Source organism: Panthera onca, chromosome A1 (genome assembly GCF_046562875.1).
Source record: "Panthera onca isolate mPanOnc1 chromosome A1, mPanOnc1 haplotype 2, whole genome shotgun sequence".
NCBI lineage: Eukaryota > Metazoa > Chordata > Mammalia > Carnivora > Felidae > Panthera > Panthera onca.
In genome coordinates this window covers 167,832,168-167,849,333 of record NC_138339.1, presented here as the reverse complement: position 1 = coordinate 167,849,333, position 17,166 = coordinate 167,832,168, and the positions used below count along the sequence as shown (strand labels likewise).

At 40.6% G+C, this 17,166-nt stretch overlaps 1 protein-coding gene and 1 pseudogene across 3 annotated transcripts in view; both read right to left on the bottom strand.

Moving 5' to 3' along the window:
- Nucleotides 1–17,166, bottom strand: part of FGF14 (fibroblast growth factor 14) — a 624,162-nt gene that overhangs the window by 505,519 nt on the left and 101,477 nt on the right. The window lies entirely within an intron of this gene.
- On the bottom strand, nucleotides 674–769 carry LOC132682589 (U6 spliceosomal RNA; annotated as a pseudogene).

The window sequence follows — 17,166 nt, the reverse complement described above, 5'->3', positions numbered from 1 at the left end:
AATGGGTGGTGTCTTCTCATTTTTATAAGTGTGTCCCCTTGGACATTTTTCCCTATAGTCTGAATTTGGCAATTCTCTTTTCCTGTTGCAGTGCCCGTAAGTGCCAAGGTCATCCCCATGGCATGGTACTAACACCACCACACCTGCTCCCCTACCAGCCCAGCCTCTGGACGCAGGACTCCCCAACCCTGAGGTCCAGAGCAACAGCTCATCTTTGGCTCTCTGGACCCAATTAACTTTGGTTTTGTGCCAGCTACCAATTTTCCCATTAAATTCTAGTGCTGTCCCTGAATCCAACCCGAACACAGCACCGTGTTTCTCTGCATACGCAAGTCTTGGCTGTGGTCGTGAACTTACATCTGGAGTGAGTGATAGGGGACAACCTTGAGCTAGGTCCAAGGCCACGTCACCCTTCCCTAGCAGTTTCACTGCCTTGTCCCTCCCCATCCTCCCTTTAAATCACATCATTGCTCTACCCTATACAGTTGTCACCAGCCCTAGAGTCAACCTAGCAGTGGCAGAAAGCCACCCTGCCAGTGAGTACTGCTCGGTGGGCCAATCCAGACCTATATAGTTGGTAATTGTCCTTTAGTGGAACGTATACTGTTGCAGAAATCAAATAGAAGTCATCTAACCAATAACATTCTAGAAAACAACATCATTCTTTTCCACTCTGTACCGCTTTCACATAAAAATTTTGCCTGTCATCCTTGGGCCATGCTAATCTTCTCAAATTGTTACAATTTTAGTAAATGTGCTGCAGAAGCAAGTGCTCACAGGAAAAAAAATTTTAACTTTTTTTTTTTTTTGAGAGAGAGAGAGAGATGTAGAGCATGAGCAGAGGAGGGGCAGAGAGAGAGGGAGACACAGAATCTGAAGCAGGCTCCAGGCTCTGAGCTGTCAGCACAGAGCCCGACACAGGGTTCAAACTCATGGACCCCGAGACTAGGACCTGAGCTGAAGTCAGACACTCAACCGACCAAGCCACCCAGGCACCCCTTACATAAAAATTTTTAAAAATCAAAACAAAGAGAGGGTTGAAATTGCACAGTATTATTTTTTAGTAAGCTGCATGTTTTCTTGGGTCTGATTCTAAAAGCAGAAAAAACATATGCTCTTGCTAAAAAAGGTGATTGATACAGATTCTCTAACTTTTTGGCTACAAACTATGGGAAAGTACTTACCGACTCACTAACTCAAAATAGCCTTATGAATTCCCTACATTCTTATGTGAACTATCATTTAAAAGGTAAACTAGGCATTTTTCTTCTTTTGAAATTTATAAATTTCAGGGCATTTTATACACTGGGCTTGATCTTTTCTTCATAGCAGAGAAACCTTCTGAACCTTCTGAATATGCTAGCAAGTTCTTCTGTGTTCCACTGAGAGCCCTAAATACAGAAGGTCTGGGAGAAAAGTGGGGAAGTTTGCATGGTGTTGCTAAGAGAAACCTAGTGGAGTTTATTAGTTCTCTGTCTCCAGAATCTGTTATCTGTTCACCAAAATATATAAATATAAATTAAAATAGATGGATTGATAAATAAAACTTTCTAACACAAGATAATTATCAACCACAAGCTAAGGGGCTGCACATGACATTAATCTACGCTGGAGAAACTGAGGCCAAAATTTCAAGAACCTAATGTGAATATAGTGGGATCCTAAAGAATGAGGCTGGCAAAAAAAGACAGCACTCAGAAGCCGATGGCTACAGTGCTCCTGGAAGGATTCACGTTCCCAAGCAGGTGTCCGCCCCCTCGCTCTGGTTCTGACCACCATGATCGGCCACCCCTCCTGCTGTCCACTCGGGCTTCTCTGGCCACAACATGGAAGCGCTTGAAAGAGGAGAAAAATGCTTCAGAGTCGCTGCAATGACTCAGCACATTAATGCTGACTCTACGGTTATCTGATTTAGAGCCAGCCTGGCTTGTGACCCCGGGTCACCCAATCCCAACCACTGCAGACTGACCAGCTGGCCATACCTGGTGTAAAACTTGTTCTTTGGGCTTGCGTCTCATGAGTTCGCATGAATCAGTGCTCAATACTAAACTAGCCTTCCTGGCTTTTTTAAGCCTTTTGTCACACCAGAGATTCATGGATAGGTGTTTTGAAAATGGCTTGATAATATTCCACTAATGGCTCTACATTTTGTGGGGCTGTGCTGTTGTTAATAAAAGGTCTGTTTTCCATGAGTTCAAATTAACTGACAACAACTAAGGGAGTTTAAAAGAAGTCAAATTTTACCTGCCAAACATTTCCTACTATATGCTCCAGAGCAAAATAAATATGGAAATTTCTATGTGTTTTCAAAGCAGAAGATTCAAACATATTATTCTTCTCGAGGGTAAATCTTTCACCCTATTATCTTCCAGAATTTCAAATGTAACAGGAAAATGTGAGATCAGTATCCTAAACCACTTCCACAGGTAAGATCATATTACTATTTTTTTTTAAGGATTAGCACATCAGCTTGTTCTGGGTTTTCATATATAGAGTATTCACTACAGTGTCAACTACATGCTAAGTACTCAATAGACAAGAATTCTGAGCTTTTCCTTTAAGGCGTGGGTAAGACTTTGTGATTTCCAAAACAAAAGTTAGCAAAACAGGGACTCCTGGGTGGCTCAGCTGGTTGAGACTTCAGCCTAGGTCATGATCTCGCTGTTCCTGAGCTCGAGACCTGCATCAGGCTCTGTGCTGACGGCTCGGAGCCTGGATCCTGTTTCACATTCTGGGTCTCCTTCTCTTTCTCTGTCCCTCCTCAACTCACACTCTGTCTCTCCCTCTCAAAAATAAATAAACATTAAAAAAAAAGTTAGCAAAACATACACCAGATAGAAGATATCACTGTAGCTACAGCAGTGGCTTGAGACTCAGCAGGATAAGAAACATCTCTATAAGAACACATTTTTTTAAAGCATGGAGTCAACCAATACAATGAATGGCAGGGCAGGTAGAGTGCAAGACCACAGTGAAAACCCAGTGTGGTTCTGGCATCTCTTAGGAACACAGCAGACCACAGCAACAGCTCTGGTTTCTTTGGAGGACACGTGTGACTTTGGCCCTCTCTGGGAGATTGAGCTCACAGCGCTTTGAGCAGGAGTCACAGACATCAGCGGCACATGGATTGTACTCATCAGGCTGAGATGAAAATGACCTTTGCCCAGGGCCAGCCCTTTGCTCATGGTCTTTCCAGGGTCAGCAAATAAGAGAGGCAGTTTTTCAGGCAATAGGAAAAGAATCCACACATTGCTGTCCCCTGCCAACCCCACTTTTCCATCCACAAACCCCTGTCAACAGGCTCCATGTTTCTTCCTCCAGAAAACGCTGCAGGTGGGAGGTCAGGTGTTCAAAACGACTTCAGAAGGCTCCCTCTTCTCTGCTGTGACATTTTCTGGCATCCTGTCAGCTGGCTACTGAGTCTTTGGCATTCACTTTGTACAATGAATTAATGTATAAGAAACTTGCTGACGTTTGCAGGCTCAGCACTCTTAATATTAGAAAATGACAAAACTTACTTATTGAATTTGTTTTTTTAATTGTCCTCCTTTGGAGAAGGGAACCTTCCATGCCTTCCATGCGCCTTGTTACTACCGCAAGGACTAAATTCATCCTGACTGGCCTCTTCCCATAAAGGGCCAGAGCAAAAGCAAATGTACGTGCGCGTATCATATCATGATTCTCCGGGAAGGGGACTGCTTACTTCCAGGGGTGTAAATGGCTGGCACCTGAATGAAATCAAACACTGAAGAAAAATGCCACTTGAGGCAAGAGAAGAGAAGGGGCACAAGGCCTCTGGGGTGGTATCTATAATGTGCTGCTGAATTTCACGTGACTTTCATGAACCACGAACTGCATGCTTTACAATATTTTACCAAGGCATTCTTTTCTAACAAGCCTCATTTCGTTTTGCATCCTTTTTGCTGTATAATATGCAAAAGAAAGAGAAGCACAATCGCTGAAAGTTCCGTCTCTGGGATTTGAAGTGCCCTCACTTGCATGCTGAGAAGGGTTATAATGAATATTTTTGGCATCAGCTGCTGAGAGCAGCTTGGTACTAGCAGCGCTTGATTCAAAATGTCATATGATACAATAATACACAAATTGAGTGCACAGAGGGGGGAAAACATCATGCAACCTGTCATAGGTACAGCAATTTCGCGTGAGTATTCAAGGAGACAGAGGTAGAAGTAGAAACTTGAAATCTGAAAAAAATCAACAGTCAACATCCACAAATGCTAGAAAAACATTGTTAACAAATGGAACATAGCATTTTTTGCGTAATTGTAATACCAGTGGTTTCTTTAGTCAAAACCGTAGAATTCATTTATGAATGATCTGGTACAATTCAAGTGCTAAAGTCAGGGGCGCCTGGGTGGCTCAGTCAGTTAGGCATCTGACTCTTGATTTTGGCTCAGGTCATGATCTCACGGTTTGTGGGTTCGAGCCCCTGTTTGGGATCCTCTTCTTCCCTCTCTGACACTCCACTGCTCATTCTCCTCTCTGTCTCTCCCTCTGTCTGTCTCTCTCTCTCTCTGTCTCTCTGTCTCTCTCTCTCTCTCTCTCTCTCTCACACACACACACACACAATAAACTTAAAAAAAATTACTGAAGTCAATGAGAAAGCATATCTACTTAATATAATCAAATACATTTCCTATTAATTTTTAATAACTGATTTTCTTAAAATAGCAGCCCTTTTCTCCACTGCTTAATTTTTGTTTTCAACTGGTCTTTCTTCAGAGGCAGATTTAAAAAACAAACAAACAAAAACAAAACAAAAAACCCTACCTATTCCTGAATACAATTTGGGTAACTATTAGAACTGCCTTATCTAAAAAATCCCTAAATATTGGCTATGAATTATCTAATAGCAACTTTAAAAATAAGTACATTCCAAATGTTAATTTCAAAGACAGTCCTTGAACACCATGGTGTCCCCTTGTCTCGTACTTTCTCATTTGTGTTTGGACATTTGGGTAGTTACCATGTTAGCCATTCCTCTTTTTATTTCCAGTGTTTTTCTAATTGTTCGGCTACTTCTGTTCCTTGCATCAATTAGTGACATCTTCCCAAATTAATTTTTGTTTCATATTTATTATATCGACTACCTTTGTCCAAGTGCTGGCTCCCCAAACCAGTTGTTTTATTCAGTGTAGTTACTCCCTCCCTCTGTGCCTCAGTCCCCTTGTCCTCATAAGGCTTCGGTGAGGACTGATGAGCTAGGGGGGCTCTTACGACTGCATCTCGTGCATAGGGAGCTCTGTGTTCCTATTCCCATCTTGAAAGTGGAATTTTTTTAAATGTGAATACATATTATTAAAAGTATTTTAATATATCATTTTTTATTTGTTTCTCCCCCATGGGTCTACAGATTACTTCTGTTTAGGTCATTGGTTCGATTATTTTAAGTTGGCCATCTGTAGAATTTTAAAACAAGGAAGAATCCTAAAAATCATGTTTTCCAACTTTCGTTTACTATAGTAGGTTCCTAGTCATCATGATTATTGTCATCAGGCTTTTGTTAAGCAACTAATTACACTACTCAGGGACTCTGATGCCACTAAAGTGCATTTGTCATCTAAGCTTTGGGCCTGGAGATGTCCTTGAGAGTATCGACTAATTCAATCTGTCCTTCTGATTCATTGTTTTCATAGCATAAATCTTCACCACATACTGCACTGGGATAACTAGTCATGGTATAGGTAGGAAGGATTCCTGTAGGCTTTCCTCACCCCTATGCAGACTTCATTCATTCTTTTCCTTTGACTGTCCAGCCCAACGTGGCTTATAACCCGTTCGCACAATTACCATGCACTGGATCCTGAAACCACCTTTCTGGAGGTAGGGGCAAGGCAGCTATAACTGCCTTTTCCTCCTCTCGCAGGAAACTGGGAGTCAAAGGTTAGGATCATGCCCAGGGACAGAGAATTAGATGTGCCACAGGGATCTGTAAAACCCAGGCCTTAGGATTTCCCTTCGTAACATGTTTTTACGGTGCATGCTATTTCTCCCCAGATGTGTCACTACCACGTCAGCAGAAGCAAATATCCTAGTGAGGGGCACAGAACCAAAACAACGTAGAAACGGAAAAATGATGCCTGATTGGGCAGTAAGCCATTCACTCATTCAGCGGTTTAAGGTTAAGTTCACACTGGGGCTGTCTATACGATGTAGATATTGGGGCAACAGATGATTGAGTTCCATATTCAGCCAAGATGTGATTGAAAAAGAAAGTCCTTTGGGGTTATAGAAGAGAAAACCTATAAAGAATTGGCCTCGACCTCATCTGCCTATAGACAACGTAGGTGTTAAGTTTAAACTGTTGGGACTATGCTTTTTGTTCTTTACTGAGGGTTAGGAAACGATTATTGCATAAATAAGGTAAATGAGTGTCATTTCTAAAATGAAATGTTTTCACATTCTTATCACAAAAATTTCAGTAAAAGGAAGTCTGTGTAATATCCTCATGATATCTCCAGGCCCACAAAGGCAACAGATGGTCTCTGGGTTTTAGAGATCTCTTTGTGTTCTATATTAAAATGTTTCCAAAAGATTGACATAGTGTAAGAGTCTGATTCCTTATTAAAAGATTTATTCTCAGGTTTTGTATGACTTCTACGAAGTATGAGATATGAGCCATTGTGGTTTGTGGCTTAGGTTGATGGCACAAACCTTTTCCCTACACCATACCGGAATTATTTTCCATCTCCCTACACCATATTGGAATTATTTGGTCTGCAAATAGGGCAGTGATTAGTTGCCAGGTCAATGATTAGTTGACCTGGTCATCCACTGATATGCTGCAAGGTGATTATCAAGTACATTTTTGCTAAAAGCACTCAAGAGCAGAAAAATGTTTAACTGCCATAAATTCTAACCACAGGATGAAACAAAACTGAACAAAGGAATGGTAAATTTAGTCTCAAGCTTAGAACCCTGAAGCATACAACTGCAGAAGCACAAGTGTGTGACCGTGGCACGCCATTTTCCTTCCAAACCAATGCCAAAAACAGCCTTGGAGCCTGTGTTTCCTTCAGTCAGATACTAATACTAAAGCTCAAGAAATGTAAAACAAGACAGCAAAATGGGAATTCAGTAGGAGTGCTGAGATGTCAGGAGTGCTGACATTAAGTGTATTTCTTTGGCTAGTCACAAAATCCTCATCAAGAGGCCAAACTGTCTAATTCTATCATGAGGAGAACATGGATGAAAGAACTTAACTACTGCACATATTCCCATTTCAATATGGTAAACCATCTGAGTATAACAGTCACCAGAGGCAATGGAGAGAAGTCTGACTACTAACTGGGCCAGGTGATGAAGGTCAACATTGACAGCATTACTTCATATTGGTAAGTATTGATAGGTACCCTGCATACGATGTGATGAAAATGACATCTTACATCTGAAACCTTCCTCCCCAAAATCCATAATCCTAGGCTAAACATGAGGAAAATGTCAGATAAACCCAAATTAAGGAACACGCTACAAAACATTTGACCAGTGTCCCTCAAAACTGTCAAGGTTATCAAAAATGAGGAAAGTTTCCCAAACTGCCCCAGTGTAGACAAGTCTGAGGGGACATGATTAGCAAATGTGATGTGGTATCCTGGATGGGATCCAATTACAGAAAAAGAACCATAGGTAAAAACTAATAATATCCTAATAAAATACAGACTTGTATTAATAATAATGTATCAATATTAATTAATTGTCACAAAGGTACCACATTGATGAGATTCTAATAGGGAAAACGAGGGTATGGGGAACCCCCTGTATTATCTTTGTGACTCTTCTGTAAATCTAAAACTATTCTGAAATAAAAGTTTTCTTAAAAATAAAAAAGTCTCTCCTTCAATTCAACTGATATCTGTGGATCAGAATAATTCAAGTAAGCAACTATTTTTGTATTTCTTCTGCTTCACAGAGGAATGTGATGGGAGCCATGGGAAGCTGCCCGTGCAGCCAGGATGCCCTCACAGACTGCCCATGCAATGGATATCTGCTCCCCCCCTTATAGGCCCCCCATTTTATTTATGCAAGTTGGCCTTGTTATTCTAATTATGTAATTTAATTATTTTTGAAATCACAAGCATAATTGCAAAAGAGAGAGTTGCTATTTCTGTGAAAAAAAAATAGATTGAATGATTTGAAAAAACTTGATAAAGGCAAATGGCTAAAAATACTCCTTTGAATATGGGTGTTCTTGTACCATAAAAGATTGGAAGAAAATGTCATGAAAATCAAGAAAGATTCTGCACTCAGATTGCTTACATCCTTCAAGTTCTGCTCCACTTAAAGACACCAAAATTAGAAATCAGAGATCATGGGTGTGATTTCTACAAGAACTCAAATCAGTTCAACCATAATCAAAGAAACCCCATGGGGGTCAAAGTACTGGTGAATGAGCATTAACATAAAGTGAAATGTTGAAGGCACATGTGTATCATTTTTAATAATTGCCCTGTTTTATTGCTTTTTTCATTAACTTATCTTTTCAATTAACCAATTACTACTGATCCCAACTGACTATCCAAGCCATTCTACTGAAGATGATTTTTACTTTCATCTTTTATGCCTTAATATTTTACAGCACATTTTCAGCTTTCCTTTAACTGGTAAGTTCAGGTTTTTATTTTGCACTGTTTTATAATGAGCCCATTGCACAATTCTGTCACCTTCCCCCCCTCCCACCCGTGGACTCTAGACACAAGGGCAATTGCCTAATTATGCTGTGCTGCTCTAAGAAGCACAGTCGTTAAAGCGCCTTCTTAGGGGAATGATGTAAAAGTGCCAAGGGAAAACTAAAGACAAAATCCCCAAGAAAAAAGAAGCTTATTTTTTTAATATAAATTCAGTGTCTGGGAAAACAATATCATTTCCTCTAAGTGAGTCTGTTTTCAAAGACCTCTAAGTTAAGAGTCGAGCAGAGTACTGATTAAATGTGACATGCTTCTCTCTTGGCTTCTAGATGATAAATTCTGCACCAGATGATGACACTGGATGTGAATCTGTTTCTCATATCGTGCTGAGAACAAGATCACTAAGACATACTTTACCTTTCCCAACAGAATCCATCTTTTCAACGATGGTGACAAAGCTGTTTCTTCCTACGTCAGTAGAAAACTCATTCTGATCAAAGTTGAATAGTACCAAGGGGTTAGAATTTTCTAAGTAAAAGAACAGCAAGATGCCCTAAGGACACAAAGAATGGAATTAAATGGTTATTTTCAAATTCAGCTATTCACCAAGTATATATTAAAAATTAGTGTGGTCCTGTCTGGAATATGCTTCAGAGGAGTAATTTTAAAAATAGGGCATTTGTAAGAATACAGTTGAGAAAGAAATTGAGGAGTTGAGATGGATGCGAACTATCCCTTAGGAATATAAAGCAGTGCCGAACATCCAGAAATCAATGCTTCTTGGGATTAAGAATTGTGCAAGTTTAAAGGTTAGGATTTTCAGCACACACATAGGTTCGGTTGGACTTTTTATATTTCCATTATGAGCACTGTTGCCATAAATACCAGCAGGCAAGTAGACAAGAGATCAAGAGGAAAATCAAACAGGAAAAAGACTATTGAGGCTTTCTGGACTTCAACCCATGACCTCCTGTCTCTCCCAGTTTAGAGGAGGGGATGGACAGGGGAGCAGAAACTGAGTGGTAAAGACGCTGGGTGGGGGAGGGGGTTCTCCAGGAAGCAGAGCAGCAGGAAGGCCAAGGTTCCTCAATTCTTTCCTCTTCTTTGCTTCCCACAAGAATTAACCTTGAGACTCAAAGCACAACACAAAAGGGAAAGAAGCCAATGAGATGAGCTGGGCAACATAGCAGAAGCTCCCAAAGACCGAGGGAGGTCAGATTTTGAGAACTCATGTGCTAGAGTAACACACAATGTGAGCACCCCCCGATAACATTGTAGAACACCAAAGGGAAAACGAATCCATAAGCCAAACACAAAAATCCAATAAACTTTAAAAGCTCGCGAATCTGATCCCCAAACTGCGGTTTGCCTAGGTATTCCATCTTTCAAGTGCCTGAAATTAAAATTTATTAACGGATATTCTTAAGGTTACCTATTCTACCTTTAGAACATACGTCTATCTCCTGCTACATTCTCATAGAATTTCAAATCTGCCGTGTGAGGAAAACACAAACTTTTAATCAAAAGCAGAATCATACACGTAAAGGAGACCGCGCTGTTTTATAAATGCAGCAACGAAGAGCAGCCTTCGCTTCACAGCCTGGCTCATAACTCAACTCTCCCCCCAAGCTTCTTTGTTGGTTCCTGACATCCTTCTTCCCTGCACCTAAACTTACAGCAGCAGCATGTATATTCTCTGCCTTCTCACCTAATTGCCACTGGATGCTTCCGTACAGGTGTCTGCATGGCATGCATCATCTAAACCAGCATCTTTCCCCAGACTCTGTAGTCCTCTTGTTTTCCCTAAATGAGGGAAGTCAGCATCATCTGCTCAGGATCAAAACTTCCATATGATCTTCCATCACCCTCCCGCCCTGATCTCCCACGTGTGGTCAGCCACGAAAATCTGCCCACTCTGTCTCCACACCAATTCTAGCTCACAGCCCCATTCGATTTTGAACCTTATGATAATAAAAGTTTTATTTTTTATCTGTTTTCCATTGCCGTAGCCCCAGCACCTAGTACAGCACCACACACCCGAAGATACACGTTACATATTTGTTAACTAAAGTTATATAGTACTAGACCTCAAGACAATACTTTTAGTTTAGTTTTAGTCTTTTATGCTGGCCATAGTCACATACAGGATATTTTTTAAGAGATCCTTTGCCAATCACTCTGACGTAACAGCTTTTATATTCTATATTCTCCTCCTGACTCCACCAATCCCCTACCAATGTGCACACACATGCAAACACATAAGCACATAACTGTAATAAACACATAACTGTAACAAACACATAATGTAACTGTAACAAAATTTCAAATTGATAACCATTGTCAATATATTATTGTCAAAAGAAAAAGGTGACTGCCTTTCCTTTTTTATCTTCTAGGCTTTCCTCAAAATAAAATAGAAAACTGGCAAGCATTAGGTCACTTTGACTAAATGTACACAGGTCAAATCAAACAGTTCTAGCCAAATACCTTATTGAAATATTTTGTCTCTTCCATCTACTTAATTGACAAAATAACCATGTTGTCAAAAGTTTAATTTACCTCAGCCATGCTGATACATCTATAATCTAAAGTAGCACTTTGGAGCAGAATAGTTCCTTATACATATTTATATGGAGCTGGCTTTTCAAAAAGAATTCTCAATAAAATTTCACATAATGTAACTGATATATAATGACTAGGAAAAATATGAAAACACAGTCCAATTGACAGTTATGGATTTCCTACCTTGGACAAGAAAACTGCTACAGAGTAGATTGAAAACATCAAAGAATGAGACAGGGGCTCACAAGGAAATGGGCGAGGCAGCGATAAATAGAAATTCATAGGGAAGGTAGGTTAGAGTCAATGGCAAATGGAAACAGGGAAGGCTCTGATTTCTAAGCTTCCCTCTTCCGTCCTCCTGCCCGACACCTTGCCTTTCCCACTTCGATTCCATAGTGGGTTGTCAGAGTTTCCCTTCCCTACCTTACCCCCTCTTGCTTTGACTTTCGAGCCAAAACCCTCTCCACACCTGTGCCTGTGGAGCTGCACATAATGGAGAGACACATGCACTTACCCCAACACACTCCCGTTATAGCCCATGACTGCTGACCTCGAGTGGGTTGCTAGTGCAATCTTACAATAGTCCCAGGAGATTCTTTCATACTTCTTTTCTTCTCAAAATTCCGGCACTCTTCCCCCCTACCTTTCCCCTCAGCGAATGACTTTACTTGTGATGTCACAGAGAAACCATCGGGAAGAGGACTACACGTTCCCGCCACCGTGTCTTCCAACCACCTGCACATGTGCCCAGACAGCCTGTCCTCCTTCCTGCTACTTTTGTTGAAATGTCCAACCTTTGACACAAACCCTGCCACTGACATCCCAGACCCTTTCTCATAGTGCCTGTTCAAGAGCATTGCCGTTGCAAGTTTTCTCCTGGAGTACCCTCTACTTCCTTGCCAGCTCATAGAGAATTAAAAAACCTTTGAAAATATGATATCTAGCACTTTTCATTGTTTTCTGCAGAAGATCTAAGGGAGTGCCTGGCTCACCATGTTGCAGATATATTAATGGTTAATTCTCAGTCATCATCTCACCTGATGTAACAGCCCTCAATATAACTGATCTCTGTCTTTTCCTCCATGTGGCCTCAGGAATCCAGCTTTCTTAGTTCTCATTCCTATCAGAGGCTCTTCCTCAAATGTGTGTTTTACAAACATGGGCTCATCCTCACTGCCTTCCTCTTCCCCTTCTACACAGATTCCCCAGCTGTGAATTCAATCAGCTACTTACAACCCCCAAACAGAAGCCCCCCCCGCCAACACTGCCCCCTGAATTCCAGACTCAGAGACGCAATTCTACTCACCACCTCCCCTTAAATGTCTCCCAAAAGCTTTTCGAACTACGCAGGTCTGAAACCACACTGGTGATCCCAGCCGCCAGGCAATCCTTCCATAAACTTCCCCATCCCAGTAAATAGCCCCATCCCTCCAGTTGCTTAGTACAAAAAACTTGAGTTCTCCCCAACTCCTGTCAACTCTACTTTCAATACACTTCCAGAATCTGGTCTCTTTTCTACACCTTCCACCAAAACCTCCCTCATTCAAGCAACCATTATTTTGTACCTAAGCCATCTTATTAATACACATCACATTTAAACACTGGCCCCCAGTCTATTCCAACACAGCAGCTAGAGTGATCCTTATAAAATGTAGATCAGATCATGTTACTCCTTTATTTAAAATCCTCCAATTTCTTCCTTTCCCCCTAGGATTTAAAGGCAAACTCTTCACTATGACCTACAGAACCCTAAATGAGTTGATCACCAGCTGCCTCTCTGACATCATCCTCACCACTGATTTACCTACTCTGCTTCATCTGAAGCGGACCTCTATGTTTACCAATGTGCCAAGCATGCTTCTGCCTCAGGACCTTTGCACTTGCTTCTCTCTGCTTAGAATGTCTTCCGAGATACCTGCACAAACTCTTTCGTTCACTCTTTCAGCTCTCTGGGCAAATGTCATTGAGGATGTCTGTGACGATTGTGTATAAAATAGAATTCCCCAACCCCCGCCCCCCAGACATAGCACTTGCTTTCATCCTTCTCTGATTTTCATTATAGAGTTTTTCACAATCTTACATACTTCATATTTATATTTTTATGCTTACTTTATAGCTCTAAGCACCACACCGTAAGGATAGGGATCTCAGCCATTTAATTCACTTGTGTTCCCCAGAATCCAAAAACATACCTGGCAGATAAAAGCCAATAAATAGTTATTGAATAAGTGAATGAATTGAATTTTAAGAAGGATATTTATATGAATAATAGGAGCTAACATTTAGTAAGTGTCTCCTAGCAGGCATACTGAGTGCTTTACATGTACGGCCTTACTAAATCCTCACAACAGTCTTTGAGGTAGATTCTTTAAATCCCCAATTCCAATTTTACAGATGAGGAAATAGAGGCTTAGAGAGGTCAAATAACTCACTCAAACTCCCAGAGCCACTACGTGGTAGACTCGAGACTGTTTCTTGAGCCTGATTGACTCCACAGCCCATTGCGTTTCTAAATTGACTCCACACATCTCATAGCTGTGTTGCTGGGATGAATCTCAATAATGACCTGAGTGTGCTATAAACGCAATAAATGTCAGCACTTAGTGTCACCAAAAAATCAAACACTACACAGTAGGTAGAACACTAAATGATAACTTACCAGATTCAAATAGCTATGCAGATTGCACCACGTTTTCCAACAGAGATTTTAGACATTTAGTATAACTTCACTGCCTTGTTAAATGGAGAGACGCCACCACTGTAACTTTGGAATTAGCACAGCTTCACTTTAGCTCCCAAAAGCTACTTGCTTTTTGTTGATGCTAACATTTAAGTTGTTAAACTCTATTTGCCAAGGTGCTACTGAACCCAGTTCTCCAGCATCACATGCACAAACCAGGGAAAACAATTAGATTAAATATCTTCGCTGGGATAAAGAGCAAAGTGTACCTCTTGCCCTCCTCTCCAGGACCCATTCCCCCCAGGACCTGTCTTCTCACCTAACCCCACAAATCCTCTTGCTCAAAGGAGGCAGTTGCCCTGAGATGTGCTTGGTTCAACACCTACTCTTTTCTGGACTTATCTCCATGACCCAGATTCCTGCTGCTACTCTGATTCTGAATCCAGTCCTACTATCTCCAGTACCATTAAACCTATGTTCTCTTAACTCCTGATGTTTACCTTAGCTGGGTTCTCAATTCAAGCCTAAGCCTAAATAAATAGAAATTATTTTTTCTAAGGATGAAGAATCAGCAGTTACACATCCAGATAGGCTTAGGGAATAAGAAAGAAGAATAAGTGTATGACAGCTGGCCTCCACGAGGACCCCAGTGATCTCGCCTCTGCATATTCATTCTTTTAAAGCTCCCTCCCATTTTTAATAGGGCAGACCTGTGTGGCTGGGGCTAGGTCCTGAAGGAAATTATAGGGTCTGCCTTATACTCGTAGATCATTCTTTCCGGAGGACACCCAGCAATCGTGTCAGGAAGACACTAAGGCAGCCCTGAGAAGTCAAGGTAGGAAGGGCTTATCAACGGCCAGCACCAGCTTGTCATCCACATGCATGAGCCATCTTGAAAGAGGATTCTTCAGACCCAGTCAGCTTTCAGATCACGGCATCTGCAGCCAATATCTCCACTGCAACCCCTCGAAAGACCCTGAGCGACTACTACCCAGCCAAGACACTCCTGAGCTCTTGACCCACAGAACCTGTGTGAAATGACAAATGTTTATTCTTCTTTCAAGTCGCGGAGTTGTAGGTAATTTGTTATACAAGAAACTGTGACTGAAACAACATGCATGCAAAATCTATTTGTAAGAAAAGTAAGCCTAGAAAGTCATGAGCTGTATAAGAAGAAAAACTGTGTATAAATTCAACCCACCATTCAAATATATGTGGTATATCAGACAGATATAATGTCTTTTTACAAAGCTTAGAGTTTTGATTATGGGTTATTTTTTTTACAAAAAAAAGCTATTAGCTGACTTTTCCTGACCTTTAGTATAGTCTTAAATGTCAGAATTTCAATAAATGTGCGTAATAACACAAATATCTTCAACTATAGAAAATAGAGCTCTAAAGACTTTGAACTTTGAACTCTGAGAAACATTAAGAACCATTATTTTCTGATATTAATGCAATGACTCTTTTTAAAAATATAATAATAATCAACTGAATTTAGATGGTATAGGACAGAAACAGAAGATTAAAGACAATGCCAGGCCATAACTCTGAAGAAAATATCAATATCAGGACCAAGAGAGAAACATGCACCCTAAGGCTGAAAATTTGGTGTTAATACCAGAATTGCATTGTAATTAATTAATTGTAATGGCTTACTTATACTTTTTATATAAATATGTTTGTTTTGTTTTGGGAAACTAATTAGAAATCTAAACATAAGTCATTCTGTATATGATATCAGTCATTCTCAACTAACCCTTCTGTTGCCTGAGTTACAAGACTGATGCTCCTTGGACTAATGTTAAAAAGAGTGACCTCTACCAGGTGAACTCAAATTGCCAACTGCAGACAATATTAAGATATTCAAGTAAGCGGGGTGCCTGGGTGGCTCAGTCGGTTGAATGTTCAACTTTGGCTCAGGTCATGATCTCATGGATCATGGGTTCAAGCCCCGCATCGGGCTCTGTGCTAACAGCTCGGAGCCTGGAGCCTGCTTTGTATTCTGTGTCTCCCTCTCTCTCTCTGCCCCTTCCTGCTCATGCTCTCTCTCTGTTTCTCAAAAATAAATAAATGCTTAAAAATTTTAAAAAAATGATATTCAAGTAAACAGATGAAATGATGTACATATAGAGGCACCTAATATTGCCAGTATTTACTCTGACCATGATACATCATACATTACAGGAAAAAAACATGTTATAACTCTGAAATTGAAGACAGAAGACCTGAAACAATATTTGGCTTCCATTTTGAAGTTCTGGAAAAGCATTTCATAGATAAGAGTTAAATCATTTCAATGGCTTCTCTTGCCCTCAAATAAAGCACTTAGCATTCATCTCTTCATGGGAATATACCACTCATTTTGTTAGATGTATCACTTGATGCTTCCTTAGAAATTAGGCTGCAGACCCCTGGGGTGCCAGAACTGTGTCTATTAATGTCTCTGCCTCTGGTCCCAAGTTTTGCATCCTGTGTTTGGTCAATAGATAATGGTTATGTGACAGATTAGAGAAATCCTACTCTTCTAACCAGCTCACAGAATATGACCCACACATTTTCCCTACTTACCTTCTGCCAGCCACTGTATTTGGCACCAAGGACACAAAGGAGTTTAAGGAACCATCCTGGGGATGAAGGTGCTCAGAGCGCAGCAGGAGACCCAGACGTGTACATAGACCACTGCCAGGGAAAACATGTCACAACTGAGGGAACACAGATGATGGAAGCTAAGACAGAGAAGAATCCTAAATGCTCAAGAGAAATAAGGAATAGACAGGCTGAACAGAGCACTGCAAAAAAGGACATGATGGAACAATGACCTTTGATCTTGACCTTTAAGCAGAAGGGCTCCTGATGGATAGTTGACTTTTGACAAGGCAAGAGTAGACAGTATGCCACAAACCTGAAGCTTCTATGAAATTAGACTATGTGCTAGAAATGTCTCTAAAAGAGTAAGCATCAGATAAATGTGTCTCTAAGGGCCCATAAGACCAAAAGAATGAAGAAAGAAATTAGCATGTTTTCTGGCAAGGTATTAAACAATGAAATTTGGAGCTCATGCTATACTTACTTTGAACTCTGCACAATTAATGAGGTCTTCTTTATTTTTTTATGTGTTTTAACTGTAGTATCCAGAATAATGCCTCCCCACCCCAAAGATGCCTACATCCTAATCCTTGGAATTTATGCATATGTTATCATACTTTGCAAAAAAAGACTTTGAAGATGGGATCAAGGTTAAGGACCTTGAGGAAAGGAGAATAGCTTGTATGATCC